We start from the raw sequence: 10,580 nt of genomic DNA, 5'->3' as shown, positions 1-10,580 counted from the left end.
ACATACTCAGGTCTTAAGATGAAACAGTGTTAGTTCACGGTTTTACGTTTTGATTCTTTGTATTTATTGTTAAAGTATTTGTCGTTTTTGTTTAATGTAATAAACAATTAATCTATCTTTGTAATTCGTTAATGTAATGTCTAGTTCGTTAAGAATGTTTAGCGAACTAAAGACTTTAAGATATTATCCCTCCTGATTCGTTAAGGATGTTTAACGTATCACGGGGTGATTCGTTAAGATTATTTCGTTTTAATGTATGTAACGAAATAGACCCTAATTCGTTAGGGGATGTTAACGAACTAGGTCTATCTTCTATATATAGTGATCTATGTCACTGTTTAAGTGAAGTTTTTGAGATTAATTAACTAAACTCTGTCCAAATTCTCTCAATCTTCATATTATAATATTAACTATATATATATATATATATATATATATATACACTACTGATAATATATACACATACATAACATATAATCAATCGTGATAATGAGCTAGATCCGAGTTAAGAATTAATCGTATACATCAGATCTGAGATCTGTTTGTTGTTAAGTGTTAATCCTAAGGTTCAAACAAGTGGTATCAGACCTTTCGATGCTCAATTACGCTTGATTTGGATGTTAATTAAGGCTGTCAGATTGTTAATTGATATTACTTATTGTTAAGTCTCTGTTTGATTAAGTTTTGGATCAAATTGAGATTAATTGGACGAATTGAGGAGTGTTTGGATTAGATTTGCGATTGTTAAGGTATTGGAAGGTTATTGTGAGTTGGAATTATATATTGGTTTGGTTTTGGATTGTTTGGTTTGAATCTGAGTTTGGCCGAAAAAGAGAGGATGGTTTTTGGTCAATTGGTTATAGTTGTTTATGAATTGGGTTACAGAATTGATATGAGTGGATTCATGATTGGTTTGCGAGTATTTTGGTAGTTTATTTATGGAATTCGGCTGACAATTGAGGTTGTATTACGAATCTGGGTTTCTAGGTTAGTGTTCTTCATTTCCAGATTTCTGGAAATCTTCCTTGAAGATTTGAAGATTTGAATATTCAAGTCTGACTCGTTACTTTCAGCATTAATTCGTTAATCCATTCAACTTGATTCGTTAACATATTTCATCAATTCGCTATGAGTTATAGTTGTTTCGTTTAACAGTTCGCTATTCTGTCTGATTCGTGTGACACGTGTTCTTCTTGGAAACTGTGTTATAACAACCTTTGCCACGTGGCATTCGGTGTCAGAGTTTGTTACAAACGGTTGTAACAACCTGATTTGCTATTGCTTGATTCGCTATCAACTGTAGCTGGTTCATCATTTTATTCTCTAAGTTTCTCTTAGTGATTCGTTACAGAAAACTATCTAATTCGCTAAGCTTGTACTTAGTGATTCGCTTAGTAAATTCGTTAGTTGGACTCGTTCATTGACCATCAGATTCGTTAACCATCAGATTCGTTTCTTAATTCATTAAATTTCAATTCTGATTCGTTACCTGATAAACCTCAACTTCGTTAAGGTTTAATTCGTTGATCACTGTTCACAGTTCGCTAAAACTGTTTACAGTTCGTTACATTAACTGTTTACCATTCCTTAATCTTATTTTCAAAATTAACCCTTGAATTTTGAAACTTGTCAAAATGGCTGGTATGTATGCACTAGCCTCATAGAATTTGTTAATGCAAAAAATGTTGCAACTTGATACTGAGATAGGTTCACATTCAAAATGTCCAAGGTTGATGAAGTTTAGTGATTTTACCAAGTGGGAACCTCGGTTAAGTGCTCATCTAGGATCAGTTCATCCTGATTGCTCATATTACTTAGATGAAGTTTATACTATTCCAATGATTGGAGATGAGACCATGGGCTTCAGACCTAAAGCTATTACTCAATACTCATAGGAAGAGAATAAAGCATTAGAGATAAAGACAAAAGCTTATTCTACTCTAACCATGGCTTTACCTGAGAACATCTTTCATCAAGTGAAAGCAAAAAGGTTATGCTTTAGTTTCAATTCAGAAACTTTAACCTACTCAAAGGTGAGACGGTTGAAGAAACGACGACAAGATTTAATCACTTGATTGCAGAGATGGATAAAATGAAGTTGGAAATTTCTGAGATTGATAAGATTGATACTATTAAGAGTGCACTACCAAGCTCGTACTCTACTTTCTTAATGGTATTAAAAGAAAATAGTTATTTCAAAAAAGACTTGACTGCAAGTGAGTTTTTACAAAAGATTGAAGCTCGTGAATATGATCTCAAGTGTCAAAAATCATCTAAGGAAAGTCAAGATCCTACTTTCTATGGTGGTAGCATGCCTCTAAGCTCAACCATTTCACTGATTACTGCATTTCTTACACAGAATGCAAGAGAAAATGAAACAACCATCTATAGTGATCCTAGAGCATGTTTTTATACTGCTGGTAACTCTGGATCACCAAATGTTTCTGCTGGTTCAGGAAGTTCATCAACTACAAATCAATACTTATCACCTCTGAATGTCAACATGAAAGAAGTTGAACAATTTTTTTCCTTTCTATCAGCCTTCATGACTTGCTATGAAAATTTGGTGAGTAGCAAGATTGCCACTAGTGATCTGACTGATGAAGATTATGATCAGATTGATCCAGAAGACTTAGAAATCATGGATTTAAAGTGGAACATGGCAATGATTGTTCGTAAGGTGAAAAGATTTATGCAAAGGACCGAAAAAGATCTTCCTGCCTTGAACAAGAAATTGATATTTGACAAGTTAAAAGTGAAATGTTACAATTGTCAAGAATTCGGGCATTTTTCAAAAGAATGTGACAAACCGAAAAAGGAGTATACTGGTCCTCGTGGTCAAAATCAGAAGTCTTCAACACCACGAGATAATGATGCTGAGAAGAAACCGTCAAATTCTGGGTCACAAGCAATGTTAGCTGATGGAAATGATTGGTCACAACGACTACTGTGTAATAATAATCAAGCTAATTTGGCTTTGTTTGGGCTGACTCAAGATTTCAAGATGCAAGTGGAAGTGAGTTGTCTTCTGATAATGATTCTGGATTTGATTCTGATGACTCCTGTGACAAGTCTACAACTGTCTTTGCATGCATGGCTAAGATCAATGAGGTTAGTCATTCTATTTCTGCTACACCATCGGTTAAAGTAAAGTGTGTTGAATGTGAATCTAACAAGCCGAAGTTAGAATATTTAAAGAATCATAATAATAATTTAGTCAGAGAAATTGCTTCACTAAAAGATACTTATCGACAATCTCTCGAATATCAAATGAGATCTCGTGAGAAGATTGAAGATTGTCGACAAGTAACCATGATCTCAAAGCTGAGTTATCTGTGAAAATGACAATTAATGACCAAAAGTTTCAAGAAATCTTGAAACATCGTTCAAAAATAACCGAACTTGAGAATGAGGTCTTGAATTGAAGAACAAATTGGGTAAATTTCGAAAGTCTTCTTTTCTGTTGAATGAAATCATTGAAGTTTCTAGAAAACAAAAGGATTCAAAGAAAGGTATAGGTTTTGTTGAAATTCCTCCACCTTTTCACAATGATTATAAAATTAATCCTTTTGCTAAAAAGGAAGAAGAGGTAATTATGAAAGAGCCTGTGACTTCAGAAAATCCTAAACTCATTAAATCTGAAACTGTTAAAACCCAATTTGCTCCTCAAAAATCTCATGTTCAAAGCAACAAAGTTTATGTTGAAAATGTTGTCAAAGTTATCATTGAGGATGAGTTCGAACCTGAAATCATACACAAGAACAAGAACATTCCAAGTTCAAATCACATACTTTGTGAACCTCATGAATTTGAGGAGGCTGTGTATGGTTCACACACAACCAAGTTGAAACAAGATACTCATGTCAATGTTATGTTAAAGGGGATAGACACGATGTTCACAGAGAAAGACATTCCAATAAGTATCATTAAACCAGAACTTATTGAAAGTGTTTTTCAAAATGAAACTTCCAAGATTCAAGATCTTGAATGTCGATATTCTCAAGAAAAAACATCAGTTCCATCCGATCCATTGACTAAAGCAAAGCAAGTTTTCAAACAAGCTAAGAAAGTCCAATATGTGAAGTCAACTGGGACAGATACGTTGAAAAGTTTTTCAAACTGTTCTAATTTAGATTTCTACTTGAAAAAGGAATCTGAATTATCTGATGATTTTGCTAAAAGCATGACCAAAAATGTGAATCATCATCCATCATCTGTGTCACATGTTCCGACAAATTCTCAACATCATCATGTTGACATGCGAAGTTGTTTCATTTGTGGTCAACAAGGTCATATAGTGAGAAATTGTGACCAGAAGAACTATCAGAATCTTCATCCTTTTATCAAGGACCATTCCAAACCGGTTCCTTTGGTAAAGGAGATTATGAAATGACCTGTGTCATATGCTGATGATACTCATATTATGTTCTCTAATGTACATCCTCAAAAAGTTGTTCATGTGAATGAAACTCATGGTTCTGTTAAACCTAAGTTTATTCCAACCGAACCATTATGCAAAAATGTTAATTCAAATGTAGTTCAAGCTGCGTATCTAAGACGAAAGTCTAAGAAACCTGTAACTTATTCTCAAGTTGCTGAACAACAATTGAATGCAACTAAGTTTTAACTTTTCTCAAGAAAACCAAAAGGTGCCCAAGACTGAGTCCTGGGCTGCCTTTTTGAACTAATCATTGTCGTTTGTGTGTAGGGTACACCCAAGACCATTTCTGGTGAAAACTGGATTATGGATAGTGGATGTTCTCGTCATATTACTGGAAATCTCGACCTCTTAACAAATGTTAGAAATATTCAAGGGGGTTATGTGGCGTTCGCTGGGTATTCTGGGGGTATGATTACACAAGAAGGTAATGTTTCGAATGGGCATATTACTTTTGAGAAGGTTAACTATTGTGATAAAGTGGACCATAATTTATTGAGTGTGTCGCAAATCTGTGATAAGCAATACACTACAGTATTTACAAATAAAGAGTGTCTGATTTTGAAACCGGGTTATGTGATTCCTGAGGACATGGTTGTCATGCGGTCACCTTGATCAAATGATATTTATGTCTTGAATATGAGTTCTAAAGTATCAACATCGATCAAAACATGTTTTGTCTCGAAAGCTACCGAGAAAGACTCTATTCTATGGCATCGTCGAATGGGTCACATAAACTGCATGATGGCAAATGATCTAGTTGAGGGTGTGTCGTTAAAGAATTTCAAATTATCTGATCACAGTGTTGCTTGCAAGAAGGGCAAACAGAAGAAAACGTTGCACCCATCTAAGTTATTAAATTCCATTAATACTCCTCTTGAGCGACTTCATATGGATTTGTTCGGTCCAGTGAATCGTGCAAGTATTTCGGGGGATTGGTATTGCCTGGTAGTTACTGATGATTATTCACGATACTCATGGGTCTTGTTTATAAGTTCAAAAGTCAAACACCGGTTCTCGTTCAAAATTTAATCACTAAGATCGACTCACTATACAAACAGAAAGTGAGGAGAATTCGAAGTGAAAATGGTACTGAATTTAAAAATACTGTATTGGATTTATTTTGTTTACAAAAAGGAATTCATCGAGAATACAGTGCTCCATATGTACCACAACAGAACGGTGTAGCTGAAAGAAAGATTAGAACGTTGATTGAAGCTGCTAGAACGATGCTCGCTGATTCAAAGCTTCCTATCCAGTTTTGGAATGAGGCGGTGAATACTACTTGTTATAGACTCAATCGAGTTCAAACTGTTAAGAGACTCAATAAGACAAATTATGAGTTGTTGAACAATCGTAAACCTAATTTAAAGTACTTGGAGCCATTTGGGTGTCCTTGTACGATGTTGAAAAGGGATGTGGGAAAATATGATGAGAAAGCCATTGAAGGGTATTTCTTGGGTTATGCTTCTCGTAAGAAACGAGTATTTAATTTTAAGTCTGGTTGTGTTGAAGAATTGTACCATGTGGACAGTCAAAAGTACACTACTCCTTCTCAAGGAAAAGATCCCTACTGGATGTTTGCCTATGATGGCTTATTTAATTCATTTACTCCAACAACCGATCATCCAGATGAAGATTTAGTTCATGCTTATTTTGAAGAACACTTGGAAATTCCAAGGTTTGCAAATTCTAATGATGTTGAAGTTCATATCGATGCTCCAACTGAAGAACCTGATATTGAGTCTCATGTTCATTTTGATAATGCTTCTACTTCATCTAATGATAATGCAGTTGTGGATCAAGTTATTGAACTTGACAGTGATGTTTCATCTCATGAATTGGGTGAACATTACACTAATTTATATGAGAATATTGCTGCTTCTGAGAATCATACTCTCAGGGTTCATAATTACCATCCACAAGAAATCATTATTGGAGAACTTGATGTGGGAGTTCAAACACGGCTTCAAGTTGCTTCATCAAGTGAAAATATTGTCCTATATGCTTATGCTGATTTACACTCGTCTGAAATTGTAAATCTTGCTAAATTCACTTGATTTCTATCCCAAATTGAGCCAACGACTCCTCGTGTGGCACTTCAAGATCCTTCTTGGGTAGAAGCCATGCAAGAAGAATTACAACAATTTGCACGTTTGGGTGTTTGGGATATTATCGACAAACCTGCTCGAGTCAAGAAGGCGATTCCGACTAAGTGGGTATATAAATGTAAGAAAGACGATCGTGGGGTAAATGTGAGAAACAAGGCACGTTTAGTGGTGCAATGTTTTCATCAGTGAGAGGGTATTGATTACACTAAAGTATATGCTCCAGTTGCAAGATTAGAGTCGATTCGAATCTTTCTAGCATATGCTGCTTACAAGAATATTAAAGTATATCAATTGAATGTCAAGAGTGCTTTTCTCAATGGTGAACTTTATGAGGAAGTGTTCGTTTTACAGCCTCCTGGTTTTGAAAATCTGATTATCCTGACCGTGTTTACCGTTTAAACAAGGCATTATATGGTCTCTATCAAGCCCCGAGAGCTTGTTATGGCACGCTCGCCGACCATCTGACGGATAATGGTTTCAAACGTGGAACTGTTGACTTCACTTTGTTTTATAAGAATATTGGTGATGATCTTCTCCTCGTTCAGATTTATGTTGATGACATAATCTTTGGGTCAACAAACGACACGTTGTGTAAGGAGTTCGAAAAATCAATGCAAACCAAGTTCGAGATGAGCTCGATGGGAGAGATGAATTTCTTTTTAGGGTTGCAGGTTCATCAGTCTGACAGAGGAATTTTCATTCACCAGACAAAGTATGTGAACGATGTCTTGAGCCGATTCAAGATTACTGCCGGAAAAATCCCTTCTACTCCTCTTTCAGTAGGTCACAATTTATCACCGGATGAATTGAAGGATACCGTTGATCCTACCCTCTATCGTGCTATGATTGGTTCTTTAATGTAACTAACTGCTTCTCGACCCGACATAATGTTTGTTGTTTGTTTATGTGCTAGGTACCAAGCTAGTCCCCAAGTGACTCACCTGGCAGCGGTCAAGCGTATTCTGCAATATCATAGGGGAAATCCTGACATCGGGTTATGGTACCCCAACGATGATACTTTTGATCTTACCACTTATTCCGACTCAGACTATGGAGGATGCAAGATTAATTTCAAGTCTACCACAGCGGGATGTCAATTCTTAGGAAGCTGGCTTGTTTCTTGACAGTGTAAGAAGCAGACAACAGTCTCCACTTCAACCGCCGAAGCTGAGTATGTTGCAGCCTCGAGTTGCTGTTCCCAGGTTTTGTGGATACAGCAACATCTTCGTGACTACGGTTTGAAGTTTCTTACTACTCCCATCTTAATTGATAATTCTGCTGCAATTAGTATCACCAAAAATCAGTAACAACATTCTGAAACGAGACATATCGAAATTCGACATCATTTCATACGGGATTGTTATGAAAATAAATTAATTGACCCTGAGAAAGTACATACTGATTTTCAGAAAGCTGATCTATTTACCAAAGCCTTTGATAAAACGCGTTTTCAATTGTTGCTTGGTTTAAATGGATTGAAAAGACCCTCGCTGATATCCTGAAACAAGGATAATTATGTGTCTTTTCTGTTAATTTTGGTTTATCATTTTACTTTGTTTTTAGGTTTTAGGGGGTGAAACTTAGGAAATACAAAAATATTGTGCTTTTCGTTTGTATAGATAAAACCCAAAAACAATAGAAAATTTTGAAAAATCAAAAATATTGTGATCTTTCTTAATTTCTTGAACTTAATTTGAAAAACCAAAAACATTTTAAAATTTTGAAAAATCAAAAAGATTGTGTTTTCAGTTTGTACAGGAAATTTTGAAAAAGTCAAAAAGAATGTAAATTTCCTGTTTATGAAGAAAAATCCGAAAAGACAAAAAGATTGTGTTCCAGTTTGTAAAGGGAAAAACCAAAAATATTTTTGCTTACGTTCTCTGAAAATTATGTCATTTACTTCTATTTGAAAGATATATACTTGTGTATGTTTAGCCCTGATAATTTCTTGTAAATCTTCGGGAGAGCCATTTACCTGATAATAGAAAGTATTTGGGGTGTCCGTTAAGTCTTCTACCATATTTTTTAGCTGAAAAATATGTCAGTTATTTATGTTTGTGAAGCATGCTTGCGTGTTTTGGTCTTATTATCTACTTGGAGATGAATAGGATAGCCATTAATTTATGAGCTTAAATTAACTGGGCAATTAAATTTTGTTTATGCTCCTCAAAATTTTGAGTTTTTGAAGCTGTTGGTGCATGATGCCAGTAGTTCAGTATCGTATACGTGGGGATTCTGCACCCTCGTGTTACGAGATTCTCCTGTGTAGATTCGGCTGGGTACCTACAATTGGTATCAGAACATTTTGCTCGTGATTGTGTGGTTCGGGATTATCACGCGGGTGTTAAGATTGTTCCGTTAGACCATATGCGGAACGAGTTTACGTTTGAAATACCTTGTTTCTGTTAGTCGATACTCATCCCTCATCAAATACACCTGTCAATCACCCTCGCGACCTTCGAAATCAACCTACTCAATCTGCAAAACCTCGTTGTGCTTCTGGCGAACTTGCCGTCACAAGAATTAGGGTTTTAGCGAAGATATAAGCTTTTGGCGAAGTTGATTATCGGCGAAGTTAATAATCAACGAAGTTGTCAAGCCAGCGTAGTTGTTCAGCGAAGTTTTCTGGCCAGCGTAGTTTTTCAGCGAAGTTGAGAAGCAGGCGAAGTTGTATCAACTTCGCTATTGCACACTGTTCACAGAAGTTGATATTTATGGTTTGAGTCCTGTTTCAGTCAAGTATGACTTCGATAAACATCACAGAACTAGTAAAGATGGAGGTTGAAGCCGGTTCAGCAACTAAAGCTCCAAAACTGCTTAAAGGTACTGATTTCTTTGCATGGAAAGATAGATTTGAACAGTATGTAAAGTATCAAGACGCAAAGATGTGGGTCTGCATTCAAGAAGGGTATATTCCACCAACATCCATGTTTGAGGGTCATGAATAGATTAAGAAGTATAGTAAGATGGAGGATGATGAAAAGAATATGATTGAGGCAGAAAGTAAAGCACATGTTGCCATAACAATGGCACTTCCACAAGAGATTCTCCACACCTTTAAGAAATACAAAACTGCTAGAGAACTTTGGGAAGCACTAGAGAATCGATATGAAGGCAATGTTGGAATACGTCCTCCAAGACAAAGCTTCCAAAAACCCAATTCTCAGTATTCAAGTATCTGAAAAACGAATCACTCGATGACATCATCACACGATATTATCATCTGATGACCGAGCTAAATAACTATTCCATTGAATACAAGGAAGAAAAGATAGTGGAAAAGCTTCTTGATGCTCTCCCACAAAAATGGGAGATGTACACTGTTCTGATGAGAGAAGATAAGGAATTTGATAAGATTGATTTGGAGACGGCGGTAAATAAGCTACGGAATTTTGAACTTAACATGGCTCGAAAGGAGACACGGACTGATCAGGTTCAGGATCCGGGAATGTATGGTGCGAAAGTCACTCCAAACTCAAGTTCAAAATCAGAATCCACTGCCTACTACTCAAAGGGGGAACCAAACTCCACTCCAGATGGTCATGTGATTCTCAATATGGATGGTGACATATGTTTCGTAGCAGGAGGTAGTAGTTCCTCAAAACCTCAAACCACAACTGGTAATTTCTCATCCAATGCTCCAAGCAAGAACTACTCACAGATGCCTATGAGTGTGAAATCAGCTGAAGAACAGTTTGCTCTCTATACATCCTTCATTGCATCTTATGGGAATTACATCAAAGGTAAAATAGTCGACCATGCAACTTTGGAGGAAGACTATGATCAGATCGACGCTGATGATCTGGAAGAAATGGATCTGCAGTGGCAGATGGCTATGATAGTAAGAAGGGTAAAGAGATTTATGAAGAAAACTGGTAGAAAGTTCGTTGGATAAAGACCGGGGTTTGATAAGTCAAAAGTTCGTTGTTATAACTGTTAACAAAATGGTCACTTTGCAAAAGAGTGTACAAATGAGAGAGTCGAACGAAGCCAGAACAGCCCTGCTCAACAGAATGTGGATGGTAGTGAAA

This window comes from Bidens hawaiensis, unplaced genomic scaffold, assembly GCF_021521415.1.
Source record: "Bidens hawaiensis isolate Kalapana, Puna unplaced genomic scaffold, B.hawaiensis_p1.1 tig00001035_1, whole genome shotgun sequence".
In the NCBI taxonomy this organism is placed as follows: Eukaryota; Viridiplantae; Streptophyta; class Magnoliopsida; order Asterales; family Asteraceae; genus Bidens; species Bidens hawaiensis.
Note: the sequence above shows the minus strand (reverse complement) of the source record.